Here is a 16,913-nt window from a genome sequence, read left to right as displayed (position 1 = left end):
ATATGCATGCATGCATATCATCATAAACACGCTGGCTGACAATTATGACTAGGTATTAATACACATGACATTTTATATGGCCAAGTGCACCCTATGGTAACAGATGTTGCCTCGAGGACATCAGCTTCAAAGATGGCGTAGCCGAATTCACGCTGCTTGCTCTGGGGCGAGGAGATTTGAGGAACCTCAGCGTTAACTACATAACATCACTGGATGCCTCAGTTTCCGCACTCTAATGAAGTCGATAACCTGTAATCGAATTTTGAGCAGATAATGCGTGACATATCACCTTCTCTCCTGTCGCTGTAAGAATTAAGTGACACATTTGGTTAACCTCCATTTTTCCCTGAAAGTGGACGTAGTGGATTGGAATACCGCCACCTGCATTGGTCTTAGTTTTAAAGACGCCCTTATAATGTATTACTTTTTGTGTCCATGTAGAGATAAGATCAAAAATTATAGAAATGAGAGTGTATTACATATCGATACACTAGTATCACTGGGTCAATGATCCGGTTCATTTATTCGTACTAAATCTCTGTACATAATATGTATAATACAAAGTCCAATGGAAAAAAGGCTGAAAATGGACGCTAGTGTACCAATAATAATAAACAGAGGTACTTGAACAGAAAAGTTCAATCAGTCAACTCAGTCAAATATGTGGGTATAACAATTTGTGTCGATATGAAGTGGAAGAATCACGCAGGCTCAGTGGTAGGTTAAGCATGTAGTAGATGTTGGTTCAATAGTAGGATATTGGGGTAATTCCGACCGGAGCCTGTTTACAAAATTCCTTTGGACCCCACCTTAGAATATTGCTGATATGTGTTGGACCCATACCAAATAGGACTAACATTGGATAAAGAACTTACACAAAGAAGGGAAACAAGACTGGCCAAAAGTATGTTTGATTCACACCAGAGCGCCACGGAAATTCCGAAAAAACTGAACTTACAGGCGTTTGTACACAGTCCAGTCACGTTAATGTGATCACCGTCTACATTCAACGTCAACGTACAACAACCGCACACAAACGGCAGATGGTGACACTAGCAGGTATATAAGTATATAAAGCATGTCGAGGGTTGCTGAAAACAGTGCAATCGTCGTTGTAATGCGGAAACGGAGCGATTTAACTGATGTCCAAAATGGCAGGATCATTGGATTTCGGGCCAAGGGTGGAAGCATTTCCGAAACGGCTATGTTTGTAAACTGTTTGCGTGCGGCCGGGGTCAAAGTATACCGTTCATGGCAAAATGGCGCGATACAAAACCGTCGCTGAGGCAACTGCTGTGCACCACAGATCGTAGATGACAGGGTGACCGACGGTTGAGGAGATGTGTACAGGTGGACAGATATGCAACTGTTTAGCAACTGACCGCCCAAATGAACCATAGGGCTACCAACAGTGTCTCCTCAACGACCGTTCAGCGAACGTTGCTGCGTTTGGGCCTCTGTAGCAGGCGCCTGGTCCAAGCACCCATGCTGACAGGTTTTCATTGGCGACCAAGGCTGGAATTTGCACGCCGTGCCACAACTGGACGTCCACTGTGTAGCGACAGGTGCCCTATTCAGATCACTCACGTCTCATGCTCCATCGGACTGATGGCCGTTGGGGTGTCGGTGTCAAATGCCTGAAAACAAGCAGCCTGCGTGCGTTAAGGTCTGGGGAATGTTTTCGTAGCATTCCCTGGGTGTTCCTGTCATTCTGGAAGGCACAATAGATCAACATAAGTACACGTCTATACTTAAGGACTATGTTCACACCTACATGCACTTTGTTTTTCCTCGGCACGATGGTATATACCAGCAAGACAATGCAACGTGTCACACAGCTCGCAGTGGACGTGAGTGGTTCGAAGAGCACAAGGATGATTTTTCCGTTTTCCCCTGACCACCAAACTCCTCGCATTTAAACCCCATCGAGAATTTGTGGGACCACTTCGATTGGACTGTTGACGCCATGGATTCTCAACCGAGAAACGTAGCGTAGAACTTCATTGACTCTCTTCCTGCACGCCTCGCAGCAGTCCGCATTGCGACAGGTTGTTATTCAAGCTTTTGACAGGTATATGGCTGGACAGTGTAGATACCAATTATCCCGCAGAAACCTACTTACACAGTTTCAGGAACAAGTGCTGCGTGAAGAATCTGGTAATATACTACAGCCCACTATATATCACTTCCGCAGGGTCACGAAGATAAATTAGACTGATTACATCGCGCACAGAGACAGTTAAGCAGTCATTATTTCCGCGCTCCGTAGGCTAATGGAACAGGAAGAAACCATAATATCTGGTAAAATGGCTAGTATACAATTCACAGTGGTTTGCGGAGTATGTATATATATATATATGTAGAAACGTAGTCGAAGGACAAATTAAGAATATATATATAATGTTGTACATTGTGTGGTGAATGATAGAAAGACCATACGGAAGTATTTTAAAGAGGCGGACAGCAACTTCGAGATAAGTTAAAGGTGGTACTAAGTAGAATTAACCTTGTGCATTAATGCTATTTTAGTTTAGTGATAACCATCTCTTTAGAAAGTGAAGAACGAAGTTTTTGGTTTAATATCTAGTCAATGTTAACGTAATCAGAAGCGAAGCTATAACTAAGTTAGATAACACTAAGTACGGAAATCTGCTGCGGCCATACTGAAAGAACTAACCCGACATTATCTTCAAGCGATTTTGGGGAAATCAGAAAAATCTCAGTCAGGGACGTAGGACGGTGGTTTGAAACCTGGTTCTACTGGATGCGAGTCCAACTCGTTCGGTATAAATTTTGGTAGACAACTCACAAGTCTCACAAAAGTGAATGGATCAGTATCAGTTTGTTACTACAACAACAGTCCATCGGTACAAACGAATAGTTGACAAAGCTCTAGAACAGGCGTTCCCTGAGTTCAGTTTTTAACGAACTTGGGAAGGTAGGGAGCGGGGCGAAGGGTTGCTGTAGGTTGAACGACGACTGCCGCACGGGTGGGGAACTGTACAGAAGGAATAATTTTAGCCATCTTGTTCAGCACTGGAAAAACTCATACGTGCGTCGTGCTGATCAGCTACTGTGTAGGACAGAAATGTGACATTCACAAGTAATAAGGATTCGTGGTAGCACTTTTTACACAGTCGTTCATGTTCACATGTGGTGCATATTTCGTCCATAAGGAGCGGCATTATGAGGCCTACGACTGTTGGTCAATACAATAAAACAGATTCTGCATCAGTTACTTGTTTATTTTGCCACTACATGTTTCGATGGTTCACCTGAAGATGGTGGTGTGTACCATAGAAACGTGTAGTGGCAAAATAAACAAGTGATTCACGCAGAAACTGTTTTATTTGTTTTCACAGCTGGCAGTTATTAGTAGCAAATAATACGAAATTAACTTAAGCTGGTTTTGATACAAATATTCAGTGAGTAAGAAAGGAATCACATTTAAAATATTTATTAAACTTTTGCATAAAATAATAATATAAACCAGTTGTGCAAGAAAATAATAAACTGAATATGTAGTGTGTAGTAAATTAGGATCCAAAAAGGAAGGAGATTCAGAATCAGCTCAAACTTTGACGGTAAATCCAACTTCAAATTCGGTTCCAAACGCAAGCTCTCTTCGTATAATCATTCCATGTAACGCAACGCCCAACAAAGCGACAATAACAACAATAAATGTCCACTGCGTAATGACTATCACTGCGTCACACATTGGTACACCGTATAATATTGCAGCAGTTGCAAAGAGACACGAAAACTTTCCTGTAACCGCCGACAAGACCCGATCAAAACATCGCCAGCGTCAAAACAAGATGAATAATTCCCGTCCAAGGCGGCGACGAATAATGAAGTGAGGGGTGGGAAGACGGCAGACCGACCTTCCTGTGTCCTTCATACAGATCGAAACAAACATTCTGCGGTAAATTCACTTTCTTTAACAATGTGCAGACGCTACTTTCATAAATCAGTTTTCTCAGTGCCATTTTACTCTAAAATTAGAGTAACGTAAGAGATTAATTTTACTTACATCAATACGTGGTTTGTTTCCCTGTCCGTGATCCACCTGAAATGTCCTTGTGTACCACCAGCGGTACGTGTGCAACCGTCTGGCAACCCCTGGTCTAGAAAGGTATATATAGCGGAATAATTAAAAACGATAGAGATCCAGATTAGTATAGAGACTACATCAGGAAGCTTCTTAAGAAACAACTGCTGCTGTATAATAGGTACAGAACAAAGCAAAAAACCGCAGAAAGGGAGGTGTTACTTGAAACGCTGTCGAAAATGTGTGAAGCCTTCAATAATCACGTAGCAAAATGTTGTCACAAAACCGGTCTGAAACCACAAGACATTTTGGTCCTACGTTACGGTTGTCAGTGACAGAAAGACAAAAGTCTACATTCTAGCAGATGAGACGTAACCCGAAATAGGGAACAGCAAAATAAACGAGGAAATGTTGAATTTCGTCTTCAAATGTTTCTTCATAAAGGCACTTCAAGAAAACTTGACATCAGTCAATAACTGTACCACTGTCAGCATGAGCGCCGTAACAATCAATACTAGTAGTACTGAAAGGCAGTTCAATCGTCTATATGCAGTAAGATCTCAGGCCACGGTGGAATCCACGACAAGTTCCACACATAATTTGCGAGTGGATTAGTGCCGCTCAAGATCCTGACTGCCCGCAGATTCCTCGAGCAGATGGAAGGAAGAAGGAAGATTAGTGTTTAACTACAAGTCGACATTGAGGTCATTATAGACGGAGCGCAAGCTTGTTTTAAGGAAAGATGGGAAAGGAAATGGGCTGTGTTCTGTCAAGGGAACCACCCTGACATTTGCCTTAACTGATTCAGGGAAACCACGAAAACTTGAACTATGATGGCCGAACGGGAATCTGAACCGTAATCCTCCCGACTGCGAGTCCAGTGTACTAACAACTGCGCTACTTCGCTCGGTCCGTTCAGCAGAAATATGTTAACGGCGATTACAAATGAGCGTAGGTGACACCCATTCATAAAAAAATAAACAGATCCACTGAACTACTATGCTATATCACTGAAATCGAGTTTTAGCAGAATATCTTGTTGCTGTAGTCTTCAATCCAAAAACTAGTTTTTTGCAGTTCTTTCGCTTCTCTTTGTTTTACATATTTGTTCAGCTAAGCACAACTACACCAGCCTACATCTACTAGAACGTGCTCGCCGTAGTTAATCCTTGGTACCTGTCTACAAATTTTTCCTCTTTACTATTTCTTCATGTCTCAGGATGTGACCTACTAACATATCCCTTCTTTTAATCAAGTTGCACACAAATTTCCTTACTCCCAGATTTGATTCACTATCCCTTCATAAGTTATCCGGTCTACTTATCTAAACTTCAGAATTCTTCCTGTAGCATCACATATCAAAAGTTATACTGTTATTGTCTGAACTTACTATCGATGTATCACTTCCTTGCACGGCTACAATCCAGACAAATGATTTCAAGAAATACTTCCTAACACACAAATTTATATTAATGTTGTGGTGTCACCGCCAGATACCACACTTGCTAGGTGGTAGCCTTTAAATCGGCCGCGGTCCGTTAGTATACGTCGGACCCGCGTGTCGCCACTACCAGCGATTGCAGACCGAGCGCCGCCACACGGCAGGTCTAGAGAGACTTCCTAGCACTCGCCCCAGTTGTACAGCCGACTTTGCTAGCGATGGTACACTGACAAATTACGTTCTCATTTGCCGAGACGATAGTTAGCATAGCCTTCAGCTACGTCATTTGCTACGACCTAGCAAAGCGCCATTACCAGTTACTATTGATGCTGTAAAACATGTACTGTCAAGAGCGATGTTCACCAATTATGGATTAAAGTTAAGTATTCCAGCAGCTACGTACGATTCTTGTTAGTCTCATTTCCTTGACCTGTTCCAGACCTCACGCCAGCCTGCGTGAGCTAAAACGCGTGCCTTTCGGCTTCCTCTCATAGTGGGTTGGCTGTCTTGCCAATTCACAACAAATGTGACCATATTTATCTTCGTCAAAAAATTTTTCTTGTTGTTAAGAGGCTGCATGTTATATCCTCTTTCCTTCTGACATCGTTAATTATTTTAGCGCCCAAACAGCTAAACTCATCTATTTCACTTAGTGACTCATTTTCTCTTCTATTTTCCCGAACCTCATCCGATTTAATTCGACTACAATCCATCGCTTTATGTACTTTAGTTGATGTATATTTCGGAACCTCTTTTTAAGATGCTATACATTTAGTTCACCTGATTTTCTAAGCCCTTTGCTGTCTACGACTGAATTACAATTTCATCGACAAACCACAATATTTTAGTTTCTTCTCCCTTTACTTTAATTCGTTTTTCACCGCTTGCTCAATGTACAGATTGGGTAATTTTTGAGATGGAATACACACCTGTCACCCTTTCATGGCTTCCGATTTTCAGAACTGCAGCCCGGTTTTTGTACAAGTAGTAGATAACCTTCGTTTCCTATATTTTATATCTGGTAACTACAAAATAGAGTATTTTATAGTCAACATCGTCAACCGGTTTATCTAAATCTATAAATGCAATGAACCCGGTTTGTCATTCTTCAGCGTGCCTACTAAGATAATTTGTAGAGCCAGCATTGCCTTGTGTGTTCGTACATTTTTCCGGAACCGATATTTATCTTCTCCCACGTAACTTTCTACTAGTGGTTCCTATGCTTTGTATGTAATCGGTGTTTGTGCCTGAAAACTGGCTTATTGATGTGATTGTCCTTCTTGAAATCTGGCGGTATTTCATCTGTCTCATATATCCTGCACTCCAAGTGTAACAGTTTTCCCGTGGCTTATTCTCTCAACGATCTTAATATTCTGAACATATGTCATCTATTCCACGTTACTTTTCGACTTACATCTTTTAGGATTCACTTATATTCTTCTCGCAGTATCGCATCCCCACCATCGCGTTTTCCTTGACTTCCTTTTCCGTCTCCGTAGTACCGTCCTCGAGTTTTATTTCTTCATATAGATGTGGTATATATAACTTGCAAGTTTCAGTCATTTCTTCTTTGTTATGAACTGGTTTTCCATCTGAGCGGTTGATGTTCATAAATCTGGTCTTCCTTTCTCTAAAGATTTCTTTAATTTTTCTATAAGCAGCTTATACCCTTTCTATAGTCATCCATGCTTCAGTCTTCGCATTCCTCTTCTAGCTTTACGGCTTGGCCACTTTGCACTTCCTGTGACTGTTTTTAGCTATCTCTATTCCTTTTTACCTGTTTAATTTTCTATATTTTCTCCTTTTTTCAGTCAAATTTAGTATCTCCTGTGTAATTCATGAATTTCTACTTTTTTGTCTAGTTTTCTCTCTGCTTCATCTCTTAAAGATACCCATTGGTCTTCCACTCTATTTCAGTCACCAATATAAGATGTCTAATGCTCCCTTTGAAACACTCAAAAATCTCTGCTTATATCAACTCATCCCGGTACCATCTTCTTAATTTCCTATCTTCCTTCAATTTCTTCAGCTATATTGGCATTGCATAGCCAATAAATTATGACCGAAATGAGCATCTGCCCTGGAAAGAATTTGCAGATAAAATTAGATTTATAAGTCTTTATCGTATAGTTACATAACATATCTCAAACCTTCCGGTATTTCCGCATCACTTCTACATATAGAACCTTCTTTCAGGAACTTTTAACCAGGTGTTTTAAATGACTAAATTGTGCTTTTAGCACAATTATACCACTTAGCTTCCCTTTTTATTTCTTTCATTATGTCCATATTCTCCTACGATGTTTCTTTCGCTTCCTTTTGGCTACTTTGAATTCCAGACCCAAATTAGAACCAAATTTTCGTTGCTTTTATTTGACTAAATAATTTATTTTCTTGTTTTTCAGTCGCTTCATCATTCTAAACCAATTATTCTACACATATTATAGTGGCACATGTCTTTGTCTGTATGCTGTTCACAATAGCTCACCAGCATTGCTATTTTATCGTTTGTAATTAGACATAATTCTGCATTATTCCTATTTGATTGTGTGTTGATAATACTGTACTCACTAATGCAGAAATCTTGAGCTTATTCATTTCTTTTATCAATTTCTCTGACCTGCCTAAATGATTAAGGGCTCTAACATTCCACTTTCCGATAAGCAGAAAGATTTTTTTTTCTTTCGGATGACAGCATAATCCGGAGTAGTCTCCCCCCCCCCCCCCCTCTCCCGGAGATGCAGCGTAGGACTATTTTACTTCAGGAATGACTCTAAGACAAAAAAACGACGCACGACGAAGGAAAAACGCGGCTAGGGAAAGGCACACAATTCCGGCAGACACTACAATATACGAAAAAGTTTGTCCTCCACAGGAACGACGTCATGAATATAAAAACACTTAGAAGAACATAAGGACTACGAATAGCAACATTTGTCCGCGCAACGTAAGTAACTTACGACATCGCTGCGTCATAATCGTTTCACAAACACGAGACGCTGAGAGACAAACTACGATGCGAAGCGCACGACTCAACAAGACACTAAAGCGGAAACAAGGAAGCTTTCGCGGCGCTGCGATAAAGGCGTAACAAACAGAACCTACTCGACCGATGCGCGAAGCGGGAATGACCTATGAAAGCCGAATGTCTGACCACTGGCGAGGTGCTAATATCCCACTTTACTAACTTAGAACGTGGTCCCTCTAATGTCGTTTCATTTACCTGCAAAATAGCCAAAAGAATTGGGAAGGAAGAAAGTTTATAGTTTAGTAGCTCGTTGTCGTTAACGTCCTTATAGATGTATTATAAAGTCATTTTCGATAAAGGGTGGGGAAGTAAATCGCTCCATCTCCCTCAAGTCATTTAAGAAAGCCACAGGAAACGTAACCCAGGCCCAAAATTTCAACCTGGCGCTTCACAAATACATGCTCCGTGCCTTGATCAATGCACCGCCTCGTTATGCAGAATTAGGAAAGACAAGGTGACTTCTGTGGCAGCTAAGAATATTAAATTTTCCTATTCGAATGTCTATTTAATAAGATTTCACGATACATTGTTTTATTTCATGACCTGTGTCATTGTCTGTTCTTATTGGTATGGAAATGAGCGTTTGGCGTCACTGGCCGGGAGGCCCCTTGCGGGGCAGGTCCGGCCGCCTTGGTGCAGGTCTTATTACATTCGACGCCATATTGGACGACCTGCGCGCCGGATGGGGATGAAATGATGAAGACAACACAACAGCCAGTCCCTGAGCGTACAAAATCCCCGATCCAGCCGGGAATCGAACCCGGGCCCGTAGGACGGCAATCCGTCACGCTGACTACTCAGCTATCGGGGCGGACTCCTTGTTTATATGAATAGAATAGAAACGTCGTAAGTCGACAACGTTTCGTCTAAAATACACTGTAAGAAAAAAAAAACAGGAAAGAAAACGTCGCACCACGAAGGAATTAACCGAATGGGACGGAAATCGGTAGAGATGACGAACATGTACAGACAAATAAATGATTAAAATTTCAGGCAAATCGGATGATTTATTCAAGAGAAAGGGCTTCAAAAATTGAGCAGCTCACTAACGCGCTGGTCCATCTTTGGCCCTCATGGAAGCAGTTATTGGGCTTGGCATTGATTGACAGTGTTGTCTTCCTGAGGCATATCATGCCAAACTCTGTCCAACTGTCGCATTAGATCGTCAGAATCCAGAGCTGGTTGTAGGGCCCTGTCCGTAATGCTCCAAACGTTCCCAGCCGAAGAGAGATCCGGCGACCTTGCTGGCCAACGTAGTACTTGACGAGAAAGACAAGCGGTAGAAACTCTTGCCGTGTGCGAGCGGACATTATCTTGCTGAAGTGTAAGCCCAGAATGGCTTGCTATGAATGGCAACAAATCTGGGCGTAGAATATCGTCGAAGCGCCGCTGTGCTGTAATAGTGCCGCACATACGACAAAACGGACTGTGCTATGAAAAGTAGTGGCGCCACAGACCATCACTCATGACTGCTGGGCAGTATGGCGGGAGACAGTCAGGTTGGCTGCTCAGAAGCATCCCCAGACATGTCTTCGGCCTGGAATCTCATTGACTGGAGTAAAATTGCCTTAAGTGATGAGTCCTGCTTCGAATTGAGCTCCGATTACCAGCGAAGACATGTCCGGAGACGGCCCGGACGGTGGTGGGATACCATCCCGAGTCTCGCTCTCCATATGACCCGACAACCAGCAGTGATGGTCTGGGATGCTATTTCTTTTCATAGCAGGACAACGTGGTTGTCATCTATGGCACCCTTACAGCACCGCGGTACGTCAGCGATTTTCTACGCCCCGTTTTGTTGCTCTTCGTGGAAAGCCATCCTGGACTTAAATTTCAGTCAGATAATGCCTGCCCGCACACGGCGGGAGTATCTATTTCATGTCTTCGTGTTTGCCGAACCCTACCTTGGCCAGCAATATCGCTGGATCTCTCCTCAATTGACAACGTTTGGAACATTATGGGCAGGGCTCTCCATCTAGCTCGTTATTCTGGCCACCTAACGCACCAGATGTTCAAAACTGGGCACGATATCCCTCAGGAGGACATACAATAACTCTATCAATCAATGACAACCCGAATAACTGCTTTTGTAGCCAAAATCGTTTTGTATTTATAATGGTTTTCTTTCACTTTATTTGTTTGTCAAAATTAATTTAATTTTTTTCTTTGATATAAATTTTTTGTGCTTTAAAATATAAATTAGTCACTAAGATACAAACGTAAGTTTTGTATGCCTTCGGTTGAAAGATATAAGATCTGAAGTTACATATAAAAGAATCATAAGTGAAAAGGAATTCAGAAATTATATTAATAACATAATTTTGATGTAGTATGAGCACACAGATATGAAGACACTGTAGTTATTTATACGGATGTGAATTGATAAAGTAGCTGACGTTATTATAAGTTAGGGAATAAACGAGCTTGATTTAAGGGGAAGAAGAGATACGGCCGAAGCGTCTCCTATTCATACCGGTGGGCGCCCCCTCCCCCACTCCTGCGCAAACGTCGGCGAACCAGAAAAAAGGTATACAAAAATTCACGAAATTCTTGTGGAACGAAAAAAATCCGTTAGTAATAAAGAATTTAATATTTACAAAATGCCAGCAGAGATGGAATTCATCACACAAGCAGGAGAACATTTCGGTTTCCTCTTGATGTAAACGTAAGGCTACAGCTAGCAAGTTTTGCCCCAATCTGGGGACTGATCCACTGCCTTTCCTGACATATCTGAACAGAATTGGTAGGAGGGCAACGACAAACTGTGACTACGGGGAAATGGGCAAATCAGAGCATGTCCTATGAGATTGCCTCCTAGTTGAAGATATAGCTAGGTAGCTTATAGAAGCTAAAACTGTTTACGAAATACTTAGAGTAAAAGAGGAATTCCACATTGTAACTCTTGTAGCCGATGCTGTCTCGGAAAAAGCAAGGTGTTGCTGTATTGAATAGACACTACAGCAATAACGAGAAAGGCCAGTCGACGAGCGAGGGGAACGAGAACGAAGCCTGAGCTTAGGGAGGAACAGGCAAGCCAGAAAGCTCTACGTTATTTATGGTCCAGTAAAGAGAAAGGAAGGGGACGTGGGTACGTGGGTACCAGGGTACCTGAGTAAAACGAGAAGAATCAGTAGTTCTCACTGAAAGTCAGCAAGATAGTGCTGGACCAAATAGCATGGTCGATATGGAACAGAAAGTACAGAGACCCCAGAGAAACCATACAATCCAATAATAACAAAGTTTTTGTATCTTTGTCAGTCTACAGTGACGAGAAAAGGAGTGTTGTGATTCGATACATTGTACTGCTCAACTCCACTCTGAGGATCAATGAGCTAAACATTATCAAAAGTAATCGTACTAGAAGTACATTACTAATATTATTATTATAATTCCTTACGTACGCTTCGGTAGTAGTAGCCGTTGTAGTAAAATCGAGGTGTTAGTAGAAGTAATAGGGCCTACACATATTTTAGTATTAGTGGTTGTTGTTCTTGTTATTCAGAAGTACGACGCAAAGTTCCTGCGAACATGAATGTATATCCGAAGTTACAGGAACTGCGGCCACTATAGCTGTTATGAAATATATGAAACGTATTCGTATTTGCGTATATGAATAATCATCAGCTGTATAATGGAATAACGACAATGAAAATTTGACCTGTACCTGGACTCGAACCTGGATTTCCCGCTTATACATTATGTGGTCAAAAGTATCCGGACACCTCGTTGAAAATGACTTACAAGTTCGTGGCGCCCTCCGTCGGTAATGCTGGAATTCGGTGTGGTGTTGGCCTACCATTAGCCTTGATGACAGCTTACACTCTCGCAGGCATACGTTCAATCAGGTGCTGGAAGGTTTCTTGGAGTGCTGCACTGAGGAGAGGTACCGATGTCGGTCGGTGAGGCCTGGCAGGAAGTCGGCATTCCAAAGCATCCCAAACGTGTTCTATAGGATTCAGGTCGGGACTTTCTGCAGGCCAGTCCATTACGGGGATGTTATTGTCGTGTAACCACTCCACCACAGGCAGTGCATCATGAACAGGTGCTCGATCGTGTTGAAAGATGCAGCCGCCATCCCCGAATTGCTCTTCAACAGTGGGAAGCAAGAAGGTGCTTCAAACATCAATGTAGGCCTGTGCTGTGATAGTGCCACGCAAAACAACGAGGGGTGCATGCGCCCTCCACGAAAAACACGACCACAGCATAACACCACCGCCTCCGAATTTTACAATTGGCACTACACACGCTGGCAGATGACGTTCACCGGGCATTCGCGATGTGTACCGTGATTCGTCACTCCACGCAACGTTTTTCCACTGTTCAATCGTCGAATGTTTACGCTTCTTACACCAAGCGACGGGTCGTTTAGCATTTACCGGCGTGACGTGTGGCTTATGCGCAGCCGCGCGACCATGAAATCCAAGTTTTATCCCCTTCCACCTCACTGTCATAGTACTTGCAGTGGATCCTGACGCAGTTTTGGAATTCCTGTGTGATGGTCTGGATAAATGTCTGCTCATTATACATTACGACCCTCTTCAACTGTCGGCGGTCTCTGTCAGTCAACAGAAGAGGTCGGCCTGTACGATGTTGTGCTGTAGGTGTCCCTTCACGTTTCCACTTCACTATCACATCGGAAATAGTGGACCTAGGGATGCTTAGGAGTGCGGAAATCTTGCGTACAGACGTATGACACAAGTGACACCCAATCACCTGACCACGTTCCCACGTTCGAAGTCCATGAGTTCTGTGGAGCTCCCAATTCTACTCTCCCACGATGTCTAAATGACTACTGAGGTCACTGATATGGAGTATCTGGCAGTAAGCGGCAGCAAAGTGCACCTAATATGAAAAACGTATGTTTTGGGGGATTTCCGGATACTTTTGATCACATAGTGTAGCTAAGGGTCACGTTACCATTTAATTTTTTTGTTTTGTTCCTTATTTTTCGTTCTGTTTGGTCGTAGCGGACGTCCCATGACAGCCATTGAAGTTGGTTGTTGATCCCTTCACGCAAGTTTTTTTATTACAGAGAGCAGCCAGCTCTCAGACCGAACACGCTGAGCTACCGTGCCGGCTCCATGAGGCTATCCGAGCACTACTGACGACCAGACCCAAACTTCCATATGTCGTCAACCACATGTCTACAACCTGAACTCGTATATTCATTATGTATATTACCACACAGGGGAGTCACTTTAATTGAAAATCACTTGCCCCGTATCGGCGGATAAATACAATATTACGATGTCTGTGTTCTTCAGAAGTTTGATGCAAGGTTCCCCTAGACATGCATGCATGACCGCATGCATGCTCGTATAGCCTAATGATAAGGATGATCAGGATGGCGGGACGCGGGATTGAACCGTCGTCCTCCCGAATGCGAGTCCAGTGTGCCAACCACTGCGCCACCTCGCTCGGTCGCGAGTAAGTCTCAGGGTGTTGGACGCCCACGCCTCATCACAGTATGTGTAGGTCGGAGGCTTGCACCCTTTTTAAAGCTGGACAGGCTGCGATTTTCTGTAGGTTTGACAATACATTACACTGCTAGTGTAGATACGGTGTTCTGGAGCATACCATTCATCGCACTCTATTAAACATAGGGTTCCACACCAGAAGAGCTCATCGTGTTCCGTGTTCCCCCGTCGACCCAGCTATATCGTCAATTTCGATTGCAGTGGACATGAGATCGTCGAGATTGGATCGCGGATCCTGGAAGCGTGTCGCCTTGTTTGATGAGTCACATTTATTTCTACAACAAACCAATGTTCGTGTTCGGATACATTATTATTGAGGCAAACGGGTGCTCGAAACAAGCACCGCGCCACGGACACAAGCGGGCGGAGGCAGTATAATGCTATGGGAGACAGTCCATAGAATCTCTGGTAGTAATCGAAGACCCCCTGACAGCAATTTGCGGACCACTTGCACCCCTTCACGACTGATGTTTTCTGCGACGGCGATGGCATCTTCCAGCAGGATAAATGTGCGTGTCACAAGGCCAGAGGGATTTGAGGAGCATGACGGTGAAGTCACGTTAATGTTTTGGCCACCAAATTCACCTGATATGAATCCGACGAAACACATCGTGAACGCTTTCAGATACCAGCTTCGCACGCCAAACAACCGGCCCGTAATTTACGGAATCTCGTGACCTTTTTGGTGTCACATAACACCACCGACTTTTAGAATTCATGTCATGTCCAAAAGTGGTCGAACGCGCTATAAAGCGGCTGGTCATATTGTTTTGGTTCGAATGAAACAACAAGTTCGCTGTTAGCCGACACTGTTCATTTACATCCATAGTGCGTTTCAAAGGTTTAAACCTCCAGCATCAGATAGATTTATACGTGTTAAAACGAAATGTGTGTGATGTGTTACGATTTTGGGATTAACTGTGGCACTGTCTCCAGTGGTCACAGGCTACTTTCTCTGTTGTAATACATCACATATACACTGTTACATTTTGTAAACAATGATCTCCATCCTGGCCTCCAATGAGCTCTTGCGCCGGCCGCGGTGGTCTCGCGGTTCTAGGTGCGCAGTCCGGAACCGTGCGACTGCTACGGTCGCAGGTTCGAATCCTGCCTCGGGCATGGATGTGTGTGATGTCCTTAGGTTAGTTAGGTTTAAGTAGTTCTAAGTTCTAGGGGACTGATGACCACAGCAGTTGAGTCCCATAGTGCTCAGAGCCATTTGAACCATTTTTTGAGCTCTTGCTTGATACCCCTGAAGTCGCAAATGGCGGTAGTTTGGGGTCAGTGGAATGCACGCTACAGGGCGTCTAGCTCGGAGCTGACCTTCAAATAATCGATTTGTAACAGTTCTTTGTGTCACTGTGCTGCCAAATGCTGCTCAAATTACTGCTGCAGATGCACGATGACCCAAAGCCACCGCCAGACACGATGGTCTTCCTTCTCGGAAGTGCTATGAGGCGTCTGGAGCGCAGTCTTCTTGCGACTGTGCATTTTCTTGACAAACTCTGCCAGCAATCATGTACAGGGATTACATTTCTGCCAACTCTTTCTGCAGTATCGCAGAAGGAACATCCAGCTTCTCGTAGCCTTATTATACGACCTGGTTCGTGAGGCACTGATAATGGCACCTTTGTTGCTTTGAAGGCGTTCTTGACTAATATCAACTCACCACGCACAATCTTAAATGTAACTAACGCTCACGTCCGTTAAAGCGCGTATTTGAAGCAAACATGATTTGCAGCCTCATAGTGGAGCTACTAGCGCCACTCTTATGCGAATGGCGCGAATTTTGTATAGATATCTTCTTTCAGATGTATAGACACTCATACCAACTTCCGTTATGTCACACAACTCCTTGTCGGAGGTGCGATTTATTTCCGTCAGTGTATGTTATTGGATCGTCGAATCTTTGACTAACAGTAGCCAGTACATTATACCTTACGGAAAATGTATCACAAAAACGAAAGTAACATTGTAAGTGCTCCACGAAAGCGCACCAGGACTTCTAATATCTTGATTATACACGTACGACTTATCAGGTATGACCAGCAGCACTATCAAATTGTTATGGAAATGGAAATGCCGTGTGGCTAGGACCTCCTGTCGGGTAGACCGTTCGCTTGGTGCAAGTCTTTCGAGTTGACGCCACTTCGGCGACTTGCGTGTCGATGGGGATGAATTGATGATGATAAGGACAACACAACACCCAGTCCCTGAGCGGAGAAAATCTCCGACTCAACCGGGAATCGAACCCGGGCCGTTAGGTATGACATTCCGTCGTGATGACCACTCAGCTAACAGGGGCGGACATCAAACTGTTCGCTGATAGTGATGCTGTATACTGAGAAGTATTGTGGTAAGGAACTGCAGTATGATTTGTACAGGCCGAGCGGAGTGGCCGCACGCTTGGGGGCGCTATGCCACGGATTGCGCGGTCCTTCCCATCAGAGGTTCGAGTCCTCCCACGGGCATGGGTGTGTGTGTTGTTCTTAGCATAAGTTAGTTTAAGTAGTGTGTAAGTCTAAGGACCGATGATCTCAGCAGTTCGGTCCCATAGGAATTCACACACATCTGAACATTTTTTGGACTTGTACAAGAGCTGACAAGTGCGAGAATTATCGCACAATCAGCTTAACAGCTCATGCATCGAAGCTGCTTACAAGAATAATATACAGAAGAATGGAAAAGAAAATTGAGAATGCGCTAGGTGACGATCAGTTTGGGTTTAGGAAAAGTAAAGAGACGAGAGAGGCAATTCTGACTTTACGGCTAATAATGGAAGCAAGGCTAAAAAAAAATCAAGACACCTTCATAGGATTTGTCGACCTGGAAAAAGCGTTCGACAATATAAAATGGTGCAAGCTGTTCGAGATTCTGAAAAAGTAGGGGTAAGCTATAGGGAGAGACGGGTCATAT

The sequence above is a fragment of the Schistocerca americana genome, chromosome X, assembly GCF_021461395.2.
Source record: "Schistocerca americana isolate TAMUIC-IGC-003095 chromosome X, iqSchAmer2.1, whole genome shotgun sequence".
Taxonomy (NCBI): domain Eukaryota; kingdom Metazoa; phylum Arthropoda; class Insecta; order Orthoptera; family Acrididae; genus Schistocerca; species Schistocerca americana.
The sequence above is the reverse complement of the archived record's forward strand: the minus strand, read 5'-3'. Positions refer to the sequence as shown.